Here is a 17,142-nt window from a genome sequence, read left to right as displayed (position 1 = left end):
TATATTGTCAAATTACTGTGAATGCAAGCAGACATCCAAGGCCAAATGATATGTCATTGTATAGCACTTGCGCTTAAGCTCTTTTTTATAGAACAAATATGCACACAATATCACCCAACCTGTGTTGGTACTCATTTATCAACCTCAGAAGGATGAAAGGCTGAGATGGCCTTGCTGGGATTCGAAACTGCAACCTGCATATCACACACACACACATCGCAGTAGCGAGCGCTGAACCCACTGAGCTATCATATCGGCTTTAGTAAAATGAGCAATTACTCTGTAGTGGATACCATTAAAAGTTAAGTTCATCGGCAGGTCTGGTGCAAAGTTGGCTGGATGCTGCTGCAGCAGCATGTGAAAGATGCATGCATCATCATAATTTATGATGCACACATCATGCATGCAAATCAATGCTGTTGTGGGTGCTTTTTGTTTGTTTAAAAAAAAATGTTAACTTTTTCTTTTTCAAACCGGCCCATGCATGGCCAGAAACCAGCCGCCAGGGACTACACATGATTTTGGGCCTGCCACGGGCCAAGTTGCAGATGAGCCAATCCAACCCTGCTCGAGTACCCTTTTAAAACACATAGCAGACAAACATACTTGAGAGATCTGCAACGAGCACGGCACAAAATATTGTAAATGTTTTGTCCCCCTATCTGTAGTTTAGCAACTCACAATCCAAACAGCAGAAATCACAGCCATGTCCGGGAGTGCGTTTCAGTTATGATGTGTTACACACCTCTTCTCGGATTGTGACCCATATCTGAACCTTATGCTTACTGCATTTGCTTGTTGAAGCATGATTTGGATGATAAAACACCTTTGAATCACCTTTAATCACCGGAAGCAGCTGCATTTCTTTTATGTTAATGCCATTTGTATAGCAATAGAGTAGCACTTCATCGCTGACCCCTGTGTAACCCGGTGTGGCAAGGTGTCTTGGGCTAGTAATGACTCCAAGCCGTGGTGCTACCTGGGAAAACAGGCGATTGGGGTCTGAGTCGAAGCCCCTGTTAAGACAGTTTTTCTGAAGTCCAACTAGGGGCTTCACAAAACCATACAACTGAGACAGTACCACACTCCACTCTTAGTATAAGGCTGTAACGCAGGAATTTTTGTTAGAGTAAACAGAGCAGCCAGGCTTATCTTACAAGGGAGAGAGGGCTGTAGGAAGGTACAAATAACTTGTAGTATACCAAGCGCCCAACAGAAACACCTACAACCAGAAGCATTATAAAAGATAAAGATGTATTATAAGTACAGTTAGGCCAAGTTAAGTCTTGGGGTAAGTACCTTGTTATAGTCATAAACACATTATAAAAACACAATACAATGCTTGAAGGTACACCGACAAAAGCATAAACCTTCAGAATAACCAAGTCATTCTAGGGAAGTCAGACCTTACCATACACATTTAGTGTAGGACATGCCTATTCATGGGGAGTAAAACTATACGTTACTTCCAGATTACGTTACAGTAAAGCAAGGGTAGTAGACCCTGTCAACTATGCAGTGACACTCAGTTAAGGAATCACTTAGTAAACTAACCCTGTTACCAGGATACTTTTCTGAATAGTGGAACACAGATTCAAGGAACAGTATAAACCTATAACTATATTCAGGATAACTCTGTTATACCAGGTGAGTAAGACCTTTTGATGGAATATACAATTACATTTGCTTTTCAGATCAGTGGAACACAGACTAAGGAAAGCAATAAAGTTCTACATTCATTTAGGATTGCACCAGGCAGACCAAGGTCAGATATACCGACAGGATACTTTTTAAGAATGGCACACAGCTATTACAGGCAGGTAAAATTTAAGGCAGACTTATTCTAGGCAGGCTATACAGCAGGTCAGGAGAAGCAAGACCCAGTTGGTATACTTCTAATTTTATATCCTAAAAGAAATGGCAAAGTGAAGTGAACAGCATTACTTTTGGCAAGAGGCATAACCATGTCACAGGTGAGTAAAAAAAAAAGTACTAATACTTTTAAGAATTGCAGAACATATTCAAGGTAAGTAAGAACTTGTGTAACTGCTCACTCTCCATAAGTAAGTGCACTTTTAAACATGCCCAATCCTTTCGAAGTCTTTCCCTGTTCTTGGAGCATGCGTTTTCTCATTGGCAGAACGGGAGGGGTTCACTAGGTCTCTAGTGTCCAACAAGCAGGTCAGGATAGGCACAGAAGTAGCAAAAGTCAGAGTTCCTCGGGAAGACTGTTCAAACAAGTATGTATTTCGCTTTAGAGTTGTTGAAAGAGTCCAGGGACTTCTGAGAAGACACCCTAGGAGGATTCCAGCAGTGGGCTTGGATGGACTGGATGAGAGGACTCCAATCATAGAAATCGCCCCTAAAGCTTTACAGAACTCACACCGGCTTAAGGTAAGTAAATACCCCAGCCAACACAGTACCTCAGCACAGAAGAAGAATTGCAGCAGGAAGACTTCAAGATCTGCAGCCAAAATCCCAGTCAATGTATGCGCCCAGCGAAAGAATTTGTAAAACCACAAACATTTCGTATGGTAACATTACAGGAGGTAATTCCCCTGCTATCTCAGGAGAACTACATGACAACACTAGACATGAAAGATGCATGCTTTCATATTTTGATGTTGCCAGCGCACAGAAAATACCTCAGGTTCATGATAGAGGGCAAACACTACCAGTTCAGAGTGCTACCCTTCGGCATAGCGTCTGCACCGAGGGTATCCACGAAGGTAATGGCAGTGGCAGCGGCCCACCTGCGCAGGTTGTCCATACCGGTATACCCTTACCTCGACGATTGGCTCATAACAGGGGAGTCCTACGAGACATGCTTCTCAAACACCCAGAAGACAGTAGACCTTTTGTTCCAACTGGGCTTCTCCATCAACGAGAAGAAGTCCAGCTTAGACCCTAGCCAAATCAAACAATTCCTAGGGGCTCTAATTCGAACAAAGGACAGCCTTGTCTTCCCCTCCAACGAGAGGGTCCAAAATATGCTTTTTCAGATCCCTCAATATGTGGCCGGTCGAGAGGTGACGGTACGCAAACCAATGCGCTTGCTAGGAATGATGGCGTCATGTATTTATTTGGTACCTCACGTGCGCCTGCGCATGCGCCCAATGCAAGAGTGGCTCAACAGCCAGTGGTGTCAGGCCAGCGGACAATGGGACGATCTAGTGGTGGTCTCGCAGGCCTTGGTTCTCTCGCTACGGTGGTGGTCGAAGGAAAACCTGGTAATAGGGAAACCATTCGCCACCCCCGCAGTGGAAGCCACTCTAACCATAGACGCTTCCCTCACAGGAGGGGGGGCTCACCTACCCCATCAGACTGCTCACGGAGTTTGGACTCCGACCGTAGCTTCCAAGCACATAAACTTATTAGAGCTACTTGCGTTGTTCAAGGCACTAAAAGCCTTCCAGACACACCTACAAGGGAAGACGGTGATGGTCCTCACGGACAGCACCACAGCCATGTACTACCTCAACAAGCAAGGGGGCACTCACTCTCCAGGACTGTCCAAGCTGTCCCAGAACATCTGGAAGTGGGCTCTCAGACACAACATGTTCCTATTGTCACAACATGTACCAAGGGAACTCAATCTGCTAGCAGATGAACTCAGCAGAGACTTCCCTCTGCCCTCAGAGTACGAATGGCGGTTACACGAAGACATCGTCTTCGACGTCTTCACACAATGGGGCTTCCCAGAAATAGACCTGTTCGCAACTCTGGAGAACTCACAATGCCTAGATTATGCCTCCAGATACCCACAGAACCGCTCCAAGGGGAACGGTCTCTGGATACCATGGTCAGGGAAATTTGTTTACGCTTTTCCCCCGACTCTTCTGCTGAACAAGATAGTGCACAAGATGCACCAGGAACCAGTCACCATGATACTGATGGCCCCGATGTGGGCCCGCCAACCATGGTTTGCGGACCTGATGGAGATGTCCTTGTCCCCACCAGTGAAACTGCCCTGCCCGTACAACTTGCTGTCACAGGACAAGGGCAAGACACTACACCCATGCCCACAGAACATGAATTTAGCAGCCTGGCTCCTGAGGTCATAGAATTTGGCCATTTACAACTCCCTCAGAGATGCATGGACATTCTCAGAGAAGCAAGAAAACCCAACACTCGCCACTGCTATTCTAGCAAGTGGAAGAGATTTGCCATCTGGTGTAGAGGTAAGAGCATCAACCCAGTCCACTGCTCTCCCATAGAAATTGTCCTTTACCTGACCCATTTATTGGACTCCGGTCTAGTGTTCAATTCTATTAAAGTCCATCTAGCGGCACTTTCTGCATACACCACCTCTCAATTTAAGGTGTCATGGTGGAAAGTCCCAGTTATCAAAGCCTTCATGGAGGGGGTAAAGAGAATACACCCTCCGATAGCAAACCCAGCTCCCGGCTGGGACCTTAATGTGGTACTTACCAGGCTCATGGGCTCACCCTTTGAACCCATGCACAAGGCAACTCTTAAGGACCTCACTCTTAAGACTGCTTTCCTAATAGCTATCACCTCCATTAGGAGAGTAAGTGAACTACAGGCTCTTTCTATTCTAGACCCCTTTGTAACAGTTCACAAAGATAAGGTGGTTCTACGCACACACCGAAGGTTTGCACTGAAATTCATATCGAAATTCCATGTCAACCAGTCAATAGAACTACCAACGTTCTTTCAAAACCCTTCCAATTTGGGAGAAAAGAGCCTGCATACACTCGATGTGCGCAGAGCTGTCATTTTTTATATGGAAAGAACTAGGCCACTGAGAAAGACTAATCAGTTCTTTGTCTACGTGGCAGCAGGAAGAGAAGGAGAATGCAGTCTCAAAGTCCACTATATTTAGATGGATTGTTCAATGCATCACTCTGTTTCTCTCTTGCTAAAACAGAACTACCCTTCAAGCCAAGAGCACACTCTACTCGAGGCACTGGGGCATCCATAGCATTCATTGCAAACGTTCCCCTTGAGTCCATTTGCAAAGCGGCAACCTGGAGTTCTGTACACACCTTTACAAAACACTGTCTAGATGCTCACTCTAGATCTGATTCCCAGGTGGGACAAGCAGTATTAAGACATCTTTTCTCTACTGTTCCTCCTCACAACCCACCTCCAACTCCAGGTACTGCTCGCTAGTCTATGCACAGCATGTGATTCTAAGCAGATTAACAAACATCAGAAGACAATGCATTACTTACCGTAAAAGCATTTCTGATGGTTGTATCTGCTTAGATTTACATGCGCCCACCCTTCCTCCCCGCTCGGATGGAAGGAAAATAGACATCCTTCTACATCTCTCTCTTTTCTGTACTCACTCACGTATAGAAGGCTCCCTCAGGGCAGAAAAAATACAAACAGAGGGACCTCGACGCGTGAGGGGTTGTGGGTACACTGCATGTCACTATAGGGATAGTGTTACAGACACGCCTTGTCGACGTCCCCTTTTCGACTAAGAAACACAAAATGCAATACTCTGCAGTGACCACTGGATGTCGGACTATGCACAGCATGTGAATCTAAGCAGATACAACCATCAGAAATGCTTTTACGGTAAGTAATGCAATGTCATTCCTTTGATTGCCCCAATTTCTTAAAGGACTTGCTAAAGTGTTCCCGCCGTCCCCGTTCCAGGTGCCGGTTTGGGATCTGAATTTGGTCTTGAAATTCCTGATGGGTGATCCATTTGAACCTTTGCACTCTTGTCCTTTGAGACTGTTCTCTTCCAAGATGGTGTTCTTGGTTGCGGTTACTTCTGCTCTCAGAGTGAGTGAATTGCAGGCACTTTCATCTAAGCCGCGCTTTACTATGTTCCTCAAGGATAGAGTTGAACTGAGGGTGCGTCCTTCCTTTCTACCCAAGGTAGTCTCTGAACTCAATATCAAAGGCAGCAGAATGGAGTTTTGTGCATGTATTCACCAAGTATATCTCCATCGATACGGACAAGCAAATACTTAGCTCTGCAGGCTGTTTTATGGAATTGTTCCCCTGCACCGCTAAGGAAAACACTGCTCATTAGTCTAGACACCACATGTGAATCTAAAACCAATTCCATGCTGCAGAAGAAAGATGTTACTTAGCAGAAATAGTATTTCTGCAGACTGATCTGTTTTAGGGTCACATGTTCCCATTCCAGCCTCCCCGGTTGTATAGGATAGGTGAGAAAGTGTAAAGGGAGGCGGTGAAATGCAAAAAGCAGACGTTACACTAAAATGTTGTTTGCTTCAGGGGATGAAGAAAGTTTCCTTGCATAAGGCAGCAAGCCAAGTACCTAGAATGTGTAAAATGTTTGTAAAATAGAAGAGTGCCGTAATGTTTAGGACTTTACACAATAGAACAGATACTAAGTTAAGTTATACACAGCCCTACAGATAAGATCAGCCACTTTTACTCCCTAAAAATAGGCAAATACTCCCCAAAAAATTAAAATAGGGAGCAAAAATCCCCCAATAAAAAAATAGGAAACTGACACACACAACCTTGTGCGCCTTAGTTCACCAGCAAAGCTCCATAGATATGTTTGGACTAGTAGTGCATATCGTACCACAGGAAGAAACTATTACTGCCTGATAGGAAGAAGTCAACCGGTTTCTTTTAATGTACATGAATAATTGTGCAAAAAACTATTTTTACAAAACCATTTTCATTTTTCCAGTTAAAAAATTGTTTTACACGCTTTATAAAATACTCCTACAGGGAATTGGACTTAGATTTCTTCTTCCTAAAAAATAATTTGACTCCCAACTTAAAAAAAGAGGAAGTACAATACTCCCACTTGCAGATCTTCTCTGGAGCACTGGTGATACATGTGTTACTTTTATCAAAGCATGTAGAAACCATCATTAGGTTTGGTGTTGTTTTACAGCGGCAGAAAGAAGTGCGATAGAAATGACTGAATGAGAAATGTACATAATGCAACATTGCTCGTACATTTCCCATTCGGTCATTCAGTGTTAAACAACCCCAAATCTAAAGAAACCCTAACCTCCCTCCCGCCCTACACTTCCACTCCCCTACTTTACTTTCCTTCAGACTCGCTGGTCCCTGCGACGCCAGTTCCCTTTCAGTTATTTTTTTTTTTTTGTTTCTCGGGTCAGCTGTAGGGGTATCCCCGGCAAACCCCGGTCACTGTACTGTATAGTATAGTGAGCGTGGTGTTTTGTGAGGGACACCCCTGCAGCATTATTTTATCTTTTTATCTTTTTTCAGTTGCAGTTCACAATACACACGCATGAACCACTCCGTGGCATTGGATATACATGTTGTACACTTTGTTTTCTCCCATACATATATCTATATAAAACAACATCACAGTTAAAGATATTAAACATTTGTTGGCGGGATGAAGGCACACATTTCAGTCGGCATCGTCCTCTTCCGAATTAGGTGGGGTGGTGCGAAGGTAAGACCTGAATGCTGACCAAATGTCTTTAGGTCTGCAAGGAGAGGGGACCAGACCCATGTACGTTTCTTCACATTCGTGCACATATGTCAGTGATTTTAGGAATTGTTCTGCACAGGGGGCGTGGGGACTCTTCCATTTTTGCAAGATACATTTTTTAGCCACCACACAAGCCTCCTGGTTTTTTCTTGGAATTTACCGATGTCGCCAAACAGATATTTCTTGGGGGTAAGTTGTGCGGGAATTTACGTAATGTCTTCCAGTATATTCACTACCGTCTTAGAGAATCCAATTATTTCAGGGCAGGCCCAGTACATATGGTATGAGTCAGCTTGAGGGTTATTGCATTTGGGACAGTTCGTTCTTGTGGACCCCTTGATTTTAGCCATCTTAACAGGGGTATAGTGGAGTTTATTGAGTATTTTGAATTGTATGAGTCTGAACCCCGCGTTGAGGGAGTCCTTCTTTGTAAGGTGGCAGTACCTCAACCACGATCCTTCCTCTATTGTTGTACCCATGTCCTCTTCCCAGGTGGACTTTATATTGTTGGAGGACTTTGTATGTGTCTGGACTATGTTGTACAGTGTGGAGACGCCTACATGAGCCTGTGAGTGGAGTGCCTGATAACAAGGGTGCTCGGGTGGCTCAGCTGGGAATGATGGCCAGCGTTTCTTGAACGCCGCTTTCATACGATGATATTGTAGCGTGACAAGTTGACCTCTCCCCACTGTGTCAGCGAAGTCTTCGGGGGTGACAAAGCTTCCATTTGGGAACATAGCCTTCATTGTAATGTCATAGTTCGGGATCCAGGCTTTCTGTATACCGTGGTCATACGAGGGGGCTATGCCCGGAAAATTCCACAATGGAGCTTGGGAGACATAGGGAATATCAATGTGGAGGCGCTTGCCGATTGCAGCCCAGGCGTTCAATGGGGACATGAGGTGTTTCCGAAATAGGATTCTGCCAGTATTTGGCATAATGAGCCTGAGATACAAGATAGTACAGCTCATAATCCCGTGTCGTAGGGTTCCACCAGTTTTTCCCATTTGAGCCTGTTGGCAGAGATCGCAGGTTTTCAAAAAAGGGTCTGCCTGGCCATATCGGGACATTATTAAAGATGTATAAGAGTTTGGGGAGGATCACCATTTTGAGCACTGCTATCCGACCGGCCAGTGATATGGGCAACTTTGTCCAGATCTGGAGTTTGGCGTGGATCGTCTGTAAAGTGGATTTGTAATTATCTATATATAGCGACTGTTTTTCTCTAGATACAAGGATCCACAGATATCTGATGTAATCCGGGGACCATCACAGACCGTGTGTACGTGAAGGGCAGGAGGTGGACTGTGTCAATGGGAAGATTTCAGATTTAGCGTTGTGTTGATTTTGTACCCTGAATGCAGAGTAAAGTCCTGTATTACTGCCAATATGGGCTCTAAATTGTTTTCCGGTTTAGGTATATACAATAGAGCATCGTCCGCATATAATGAGATAGATTGGTAGCTGCCGGCCAACTTGATGCCCATCAGTTCTTGTTCTCTCCTGCTTGCAGCCGCCATTGGTTCAACAGTGAGTTCGAACAGGATGGGGGAGAGGGGGCAACCCTGCCTGGTGACACGATGCAAGGTAAAGTGGGTAGAGAGGGTGCGATTTGTAAGGACCCTAGCCTTGGGAGAGGTGTAGAGCAGTCTGATGCAGTGTGCGAAATACGGGCCAAAGCCAAATTTTTTGAGGCCCTCGAACATGCATGCCCATGAGACAGAGTTGAATGCCTTCTCGGCGTCCAACGAGACGGCCACTGCCTGCGCGTCAGGCTTGATCTGGGCCATAATACCGAACAGTCTACGTAGGTTTAGGGCAGTGGATCTCGTCGGGATGAAGCCACATTGATCAGGTGTCATGATGCCTACCCCCGGGCTACCGGATCAAGCCCATCAGCCCCGGGAGCAGGCACCCAGAGATTTACAAAAACCCCAGCAGCCCCAGCTAGGGCTGTCTGGGTTCAGTCCTGGCGCCGTAGGCACCAGGCTCATAGACATTACTTACCTCATGCAGACCATGCTGCCAATAAATCCAAGCCAACGTGAGGCCTGGATGGGACTATTTTTACTACAGGGACTATTTTTTACTCGGGTGTGGTCCTGGGGAACTTCTTTCCTGGGACTACTTTGGAGGCTATTTAAACCACGCCCGAACAGCAGCACATGCTTCGTGTTATTCTGCATCCAGCAGCGTGACTCTCACCGTGCCTGCAGCCAGCATCCAGTCTTCTGCCACGCCCGCGTGCCTGCAGCCAGCATCCAGTCTTCTGCCATGCCCGCCTCGAATCCGGAGCTCCTAGAATAAAGAGGAAGAAAAGGACAAGGTTAGAAAACAAACTTATTTCAAATTCCTCACCTGATTCCGGATCCATTTCATCTCCCGACCTGGAAAGTACATCAGTCCTGCACGCGTCGCTTCGCCAGCTCCAGCACGGCGCCATACTCACCAGTTCTCACAGCATCATTCGATCCGGCACTGTCTCCATCATTTCTTCGCCGTACTCCGGCACCTAGGGGCACAAGAATAACAAGGTGAGCCAAGGGAATCAACCAATACCTCTTACTACCATAGACTTACCTTATTTACCACCTGCGGTATTATTCTCCATATCTTCATATGCCGGATCTGTAAAGAGGGAGAAAAACAACACGTTCACGCATGCAATAGTTACCGGACAGCGTTGGGTAACACAGACTCTTACCTGAACGCCAGCAGCAGCTACGAGACCTTCTTCTCACGAACTCAGTTGCAACTTAAGGAAGTAAGGGGACAAGAGTGAACATCGGGCACATTGAACTCTTTGAACTTGATACTTACCAATCCCGCCTGGGACTTCAGAGTCAATGCTTACCGGAACTCTCCCAACGCCTTCAAACCAGTGAAGTAACTGGTTTCTAAGCGCCCCTGCAAGACACGCAGGATGGAGAGCTCATCTTTTACAAACATAAGGTGAGGTTACTAAGGGGATATCGGAGGTGATTAGTGGGGGAGAGCGAGAACAGTTGGAAGGCCATCACTAAAACCCACAGGTGGTTAATCCCTGTCTCCACTTGCAGGAAAATACTTCTTCGGGTCCAGCAGACAAGACTAGGCGGGGCAGTCCAGACAGTCATCTCTGCACTACTCATCACGTGATGGAGACCGCAGCTGTCCGGGTCCGATCGACACCCCTGTGGGATCCAAGTGAGCATAATATCAGGGTGTATTAGGGAAGTCATTTTAGGGAGGAGTCTATTCGCGAGCACTTTCGCATATATCTTGGCATCTGTATTTATTAGGGAGAGTGGACGATAGGACGAGCGGTCATGGGCCGGACGTCTAGGCTTCAATAGGACCGTTATGACTGCGTCGGTTATGGAATCTGGGAGGGAGCCGGAGCTCAGAGCTTCCTCCCATACATGAGTTAGAATAGGGGATAGTATTGTTGTATATGTTTTATAGAGGTCCGAGCTTAGGCCATCGGGGCCTGGGGTTTTTCCAGCCGCCAATGCTTTAATTGCCTCAGCGATCTCCTCCTTGGTTATATCTTGTTCGAGGACAACATTGTCCTCGGGTGAGAGGGTAGGGAGATCTATCTCGTTCAGGTATGTCGCTATGTCTACAAGACTCTGTGTATCATGATTTGCGTATAGGTTGGTGTAATATTTGGCAAATTCGGCATTGATTTCTTCCTCTGTGTGCACGGGATCACCATCGTCTGTCATTATGCTTGCGATGGGGGGATGATTGTGTTTGTTACGTAATATATGCGCCAAGTGATGTCCTGCTCTATTTCCTTCACCGTATCTACGGGCCCTGGTCGGAGTGGACATGTATTGTAGTTCCTGGATTGCTAGCTCATTGAATCTGAGGAGGTGTGCATTGATGTCCACCAATGTGTTCTTGTCATGCGTTACACTATAGTTGTTTTCAAGAGTTTTCAGGTGTTTCGATCATATTGAGGTTGGACCTGACACTCTTTAGGAGGCCAGTGGTTTTCGACATAAGATTACCCCTCACCCAGACCTTAAACGTTTCCCACACCGTAGCCCAATCCCCCACCGACCCCATGTTCAGCCGAAAGAACTCCTCCATCTCAGTTTGCAACGATTCAACCACGCGGATGTTAGGGGGCATTCTCCAGCGCGGGGACGGACGCTTAATATTGTGGAGCGTCATCTCGAACGTGACTGGGGAATGATCAGAAAACGTACGGGGGAGGATTTCACAGCCCACCACGGAGCTCAGCAGAGAAGCGGATATGAACCAATAGTCCATCCTAGATTCAGAATCATGGGCTGACGAATAGAAAGTGTATTGACGGTCTGTGGGATGTATCCCTCTCCAGGCATCGGTCAATGCCCTATCCTGTAGGGCCTGGTGGATGGTGTTAGCGGATCTGCTGAGTGACCTTTGTCGACTGGAAGACCTATCCAGTAGCACATCTAGAATAGTATTAAAGTCTCCACCCCACAGCACCCATGTGTCAGCTATCACTTCTATTTCTGTGAGGAGATGGGCATAAAATTCGGGGTCTTCGTGTTTGGACCATAGGAGTTGACCAGCACCCATCTTTCCCCAGCCAATGTGCCCCATACCACCACGTATCTACCCAACGGGTCGGATCTACTCTTTTCAGGGACGAACCCCAGTGATGGATGTATTAGTGTGAGGACACCCCTGCTCTGCGACGAGTATTCAGTATAATACCTGTTGTTACCCCATTGTTTCAAGATCTTCTCGTTAGTCTCTCGGAGAGCATGAGTCTCCTGAAGCATTACCACATGGGGACGGTGCCTGTCGATGTATGCCCCCACCTTGCTGGATTTAGCTCTATTGTTCAGACCCCGGATGTTCCAAGTTAGCAGCTTAAGCGACAACCCGCTGCAGGTGTGAGGTTTATGTGCCATATCAATTGGTGTAGAGACAATCTTGGGAGAGCAGGATGACGATTTGGGGGAATCAGCGCATGACTTGTGACTGCATTTTTAACTTTAAACACTACAACAAACTGTTTCGCAACTTGCCCAACTGGGGCTTTCGACCTTAACTCTGGCCGGTTAAACAGACCCAACTTCCCGGTTCCCACCCCCACCATCTGGCCCAACTTGATGATGAACCCCATTCAAAACCCTGTGGTTTCACTCGTGGAGGGGGGCGAGTGCTGCAACACCGCCTTCGTAGCCGAGCGCATCTCGTCCGGCTGTCCTTGAATGTTGAAGAATAATTAGAAGAACAAAAAATAGAACAATCCTGCCTGTATTTGGTGAAATGAGAATATCCAATTCGTTGTAGGTACAGGGTGGATCATTGCTGCGGTCGGACAGTGTACCGTTTAGATTACTATACCGGCTGCTGAAGGAGATTTTGATCAGGTTTGTTCCAACCAGGAGGTAGAGGAATAGCAGATTCCACATAGGCCAATGCAGCTGCCGGGGAATCAAAGAAATGCGACGTCCGCCATGTTGTATCCGTAGCTTTGCTGGAAACAACAGCGCATACGGAACCTCCGCAGCTGTCGTTTGATGGATTCGTAGGAACGTTGCTGGGTTTGGACTCCCGCAGAGAAGTCCGGATATATGTGTATGTTGCCGTGTCTCAAAGGGCCCTTTTCCCTTGCCAGCCTCAGAACCGCATCTGTCTCTGTAATTTAGAAGGTTTGCCACAATCGTGCAGGGGGGGGGGCCCGGTTTGGGCGGTGGAGCCAGGACGCGATGTGCTCGCTCGACCAAGAATTGTGAAGAGAAGGAGTCGGCACCCAGGAGGGACCTCAAAAGGGCTTCGATTTGGGTTTCCATCGGGCCTTTGCAAAAGGATTCTGCCAAGCCGACAATACGTATATTGTTCCTTCTCGACCTCGACTCCAAATCATCACACTTATCGCGGAGCTTATTCATTTCACTTTTCAAGCCAGCTATGTCTGGAGTATTTTGATGAGTCGAGTCTTTGTTTGCACTTATTCTGTTTTCGGCATCAGTGATTCTGGCACTTTCCTTATCTACCCTGGCTTTAAGGGATCCTATCGTGGAGACAATATCGTCCAGCTTGACATTTATCGCCAGGAATCCGTTCTGAACCGTCGTCAGCAGATGGTCGAACTTGGAGTCTTCTGTGGCAGGGAGGTCAGTTGTTGTCGAAGGGCCAGAGGCCTCTACGATTGCTTGTGAGTTCGTGAAAGAGTCCATCGGCCCGGTCTTTTTCCCAGCCATCCCACGGGTGCACCAGATGTTAATATCCGTTGTAGCGAGGATCGAAGTTGGCCGTTGGGGGGCGGCTCGCCTCGGACTGTGAGGAGGCCTGCTGTGGTAGTCAATCTAGGAGCCGCTGTGTGATACTAGGCCGCCTCCGGCCACAGGGCCGAGGAAGGCACCGTGCGTGGGACGATCGCCGTGGGACAGACAGTGTTTGATTCAACAGGAGCTTCTTTTTGGGGGCCCACACGCAGATACCAAGCAGGGTTGTTCCCGGCGTCACTCTCCGTTTCCCTCTTTTGCCCGCGGGTCTAATCCGCAGCAGGCCCGTACCACCTGCCCCGCGCGGTCAGCCACAGGATTAGAGTCTGTAGCTTGTGTGCTTTCCGCTTCATGCCCCCCTTCTTTATGGCAGTGTTCGCGACCAGTGGGGGTTCCGCCTGAACAGGGCCCCCTAGGGCCCTGTAGGAGAATGTGGGCGAATCAGGCGGGGCAGGGCGCACGCAGCTCAGGTCTCAAGGTGCTTCTCCTACCAGAAAGGAGACCGTCCTTGATGAGCGATCTTTGCTTCCTATCGGGTGGCACACGAGGCAGTCCCGTTGCTGGGATACCGTTCCGCCCGCGGGGTTGGACCCGCCCACTGCAGGGCCCACACTCCACTCAGGGCCGCGGCACTCGCGTAGATTGCTCCGGAACTGAGGAGCGGACAAGGCCCCCCGCCTGCCGTATCTGGGCACGCCGAGGCCGATTTTGTCCGTTGTTTCTCCCGGTGGGTGCAGGATAGGTACAATGGTCGAATCCGCTGGTCCAGGAGCGCGGATGAAGGCAGATGCAGGATATAATTTTAGAAGGATAATACGCCGGAGAGGAGCTCTACTCTTAGGCGGCCATCTTGTTGCGTGACAGCGCCCCCTCTGACTTTTTTTTGAGCGGGTCAGCTGCAGTGGTATCCACCGCAACCCCCGCTCATTATACTGTATAACCCTGCAGCCTATGGGTTTCTTAGTTTTTTTACCTACCCCCACCCTGATATACATACCACAAACGATTCAAACTTTTTGTGGTATGTATATTCTCCAGCATGGGGTCTGGCATGGATTCACATGCTCATGAATATTCCCCGTCGTCAGGCTGGGAATCCTCGGTAAAGAAAAAACCAGTATCAGTTTCGTTTCTGATCTGTCTTTCGTAGTGGTAACCAATCACTGATCTCTGCGTCATACTGACCACAGCCAATGACTGCCCTCTACCTAAGCCCTGCCTCTGGCAGCCATCTTCAGATTTTTACCGCACGTTCAAGTGTTGGGATCCTCGTGCTATTGCTCTCGAGCGTTAGTGCTATTTTTTCACGTTTTTTCTCAAAAACTTCGATTTTTCAGTAAAAAAGAGCCTCAAGCTCCACCGGTTCTTCATCCGATCAACGGGGACCCGTGTCGGATTCGTCTACGCCCCTCAAGGGTGAAGATTTCGTCGAGCCACGCTTTTGGAGGACTCCAGAAGTTTCTCAGGCCCATCTCGGACATGGCCCAGGAGAAGGGAAGCTCGACGCCCGGAAAGCTGTTCAGGGTCTGATGCCAGCTTCAGAATGTCTTTAAGGAGGACGAACACTCCTTTTGTCTTTACTGCCTACATGAGGACAAGACGCACGTGGAGAAGGACTGTGCGTTTTCCGGCAATATGTTGGAGCGGACCATGAAGGACCGCCATCAACGTCTCGCCAACTGGCTGGAAGGGAAGACCCCGTCGGGCGAGAAGAAGAAGAAGAAATCCGAGCGGTCTTCTAAGACCTTTGAGGACGCCCCGGCGATGGGGGTCCAACACAAGGCCAAGCACCGCGAGTCCGCTGGCACCGGGAGCGCCGAAAGGTCGGGCTCTACGGGCGCCAGGCAGGGCGCATCCTCCCCGGCACCATCAACCACGAGCCAACGCTCTGGTTCGGGTAAGAGGAAGGCCGAGCACCCGGCGAAGCTCCTGGAGACGCCCGGGTCGAGCTCGAAGGCCCCATCGGAGGGAGAGCGAGGCAGTGTCCCTCCCCCCAAGGAGAAGGCGGTGAGCGCACCTAAGGTGGTGAAAGCCTTAATCCATCCGGACAAGGCCTCTATCGAGACAGTCGCGGCGGCCCTGGCTCAGCCTGTGTAGGCTACACCAGTGGTGGCGACCTCGGGGATCAGAGTCTCCCTGCCACCGCGGAGGGAGTCCTCTTTTATGCCCATCGACAGGACCCCCGTGAAACCTCCGACGGAGAAGAAAAAGGGGGGGCAGGAGGTCGGCGTGGATTCGGCCTCAACCTCTGAGGAAGAGCTGATCGAGGTCTTAAGCCACGGCATTGGCGTGGAAGAAGACCAGCCCGTCGGGAGGGATCCCGACGTAGGAGACGACGATAACGTCGAGGGTGTCGATGTCATGATCTCTGCTTCCAAAAGATCAGGACTTGCCCGACTCCCTTGGAAGCAGACCCATAACCCTGGTTCCGAGTGCCAGCCAGTCCCAATTGGGACCTTTTGGACCCTGTCCTGGCGCCAGTGGCACCAGGCTCATAAAGATGCCCAGTCCCAGCGCTGGAAGCGCCAGGCTCATAATGCTTGGGTGGACTTACCTGCAGCAGACCATGCTGCTTACTTACCTGCCAGTTGAACCCCTGATCCTCTTCTGTTTGGGACTACTTTTCCTGTTGGGTGGGGCAGGAGCCACTCCCTAGGTTCAGAACACTGGAACTCTTCTGGAAAGCAGGAACTCTTTTCTTACCTAGGCGTGGCTGTGGAAGGAGACACCTAAGCACTACAGGAGGCTATTTAAACCACACCCGATGGATGAATCTTGCTTTGTGTTATTCTGCATTCTCTGCAGCAGAACGCTCATCGTGTCTTCTGTTTCTGTTCCTGGGCCTAAGGGAACAAAGGCTTACCATCCTGGAATCCAGTCTTCATCAGCACCTGTAAAGACAAAGAAAGAACAGGTTAGCACTACGGTCTTCAGTGGCAGCGCATCTCTTACCTGGTCCATCGGCTGTCACCAACGCCTCGCGCTGCATTCCGGCATCTGAAAGACAAAGGTTTACCTACTCTTCGCACGCTCCGGAGGCCTTCGGCACTGCATCCCGCATCTGAAAGACAAAAGAAGGTGCGTTTAAAGACATTGGGCAACTTTATTACTCACGTGCCATTACTCCTTCCCACGCCGAATCCAGTGGGTATTCCAGCACCCTTCAGCTTCTCTAAAGCTCCGAACTTGTACCTGCAAGATAAAAGGGACAGTTAGTGCGCATCGTGAAGCAGGCTACAAGCGCTTACTTACGTGCTTCCAGGCGCTTCTATTCCTCACGCGGGTTCGATCCTCAACTCTCATCAGCCCGCCATCCGCCATCTCCGGAACCCTGCAAAACAAGAGATATCATTACAAAAGACTTTTAAGACATTTTAAGTGCCCAGAACTTACCGTTCGTGCAGTTAACGACGGACAGCAGTCCTCTGAGGTCAAGAGGCCTGCACCCTTATCCAGTGAAGAAACTGGTTACGGCACCCTGCCCCGAGG

General features: G+C 48.5%; 1 protein-coding gene across 1 annotated transcript in view; it reads left to right on the top strand.

Annotated features, from left to right (window-relative positions):
• The window catches only part of VPS4A (vacuolar protein sorting 4 homolog A), a 376,913-nt gene that overhangs the window by 329,253 nt on the left and 30,518 nt on the right, over nt 1–17,142 (top strand). The window lies entirely within an intron of this gene.

The sequence above is a fragment of the Ambystoma mexicanum genome, chromosome 1q, assembly GCF_040938575.1.
Source record: "Ambystoma mexicanum isolate Mex_15411 chromosome 1q, UKY_AmexF1_1, whole genome shotgun sequence".
NCBI classification, from domain to species: Eukaryota; Metazoa; Chordata; class Amphibia; order Caudata; family Ambystomatidae; genus Ambystoma; species Ambystoma mexicanum.
Note: the sequence above shows the minus strand (reverse complement) of the source record. Positions and strands in the feature narration are given on the sequence as shown.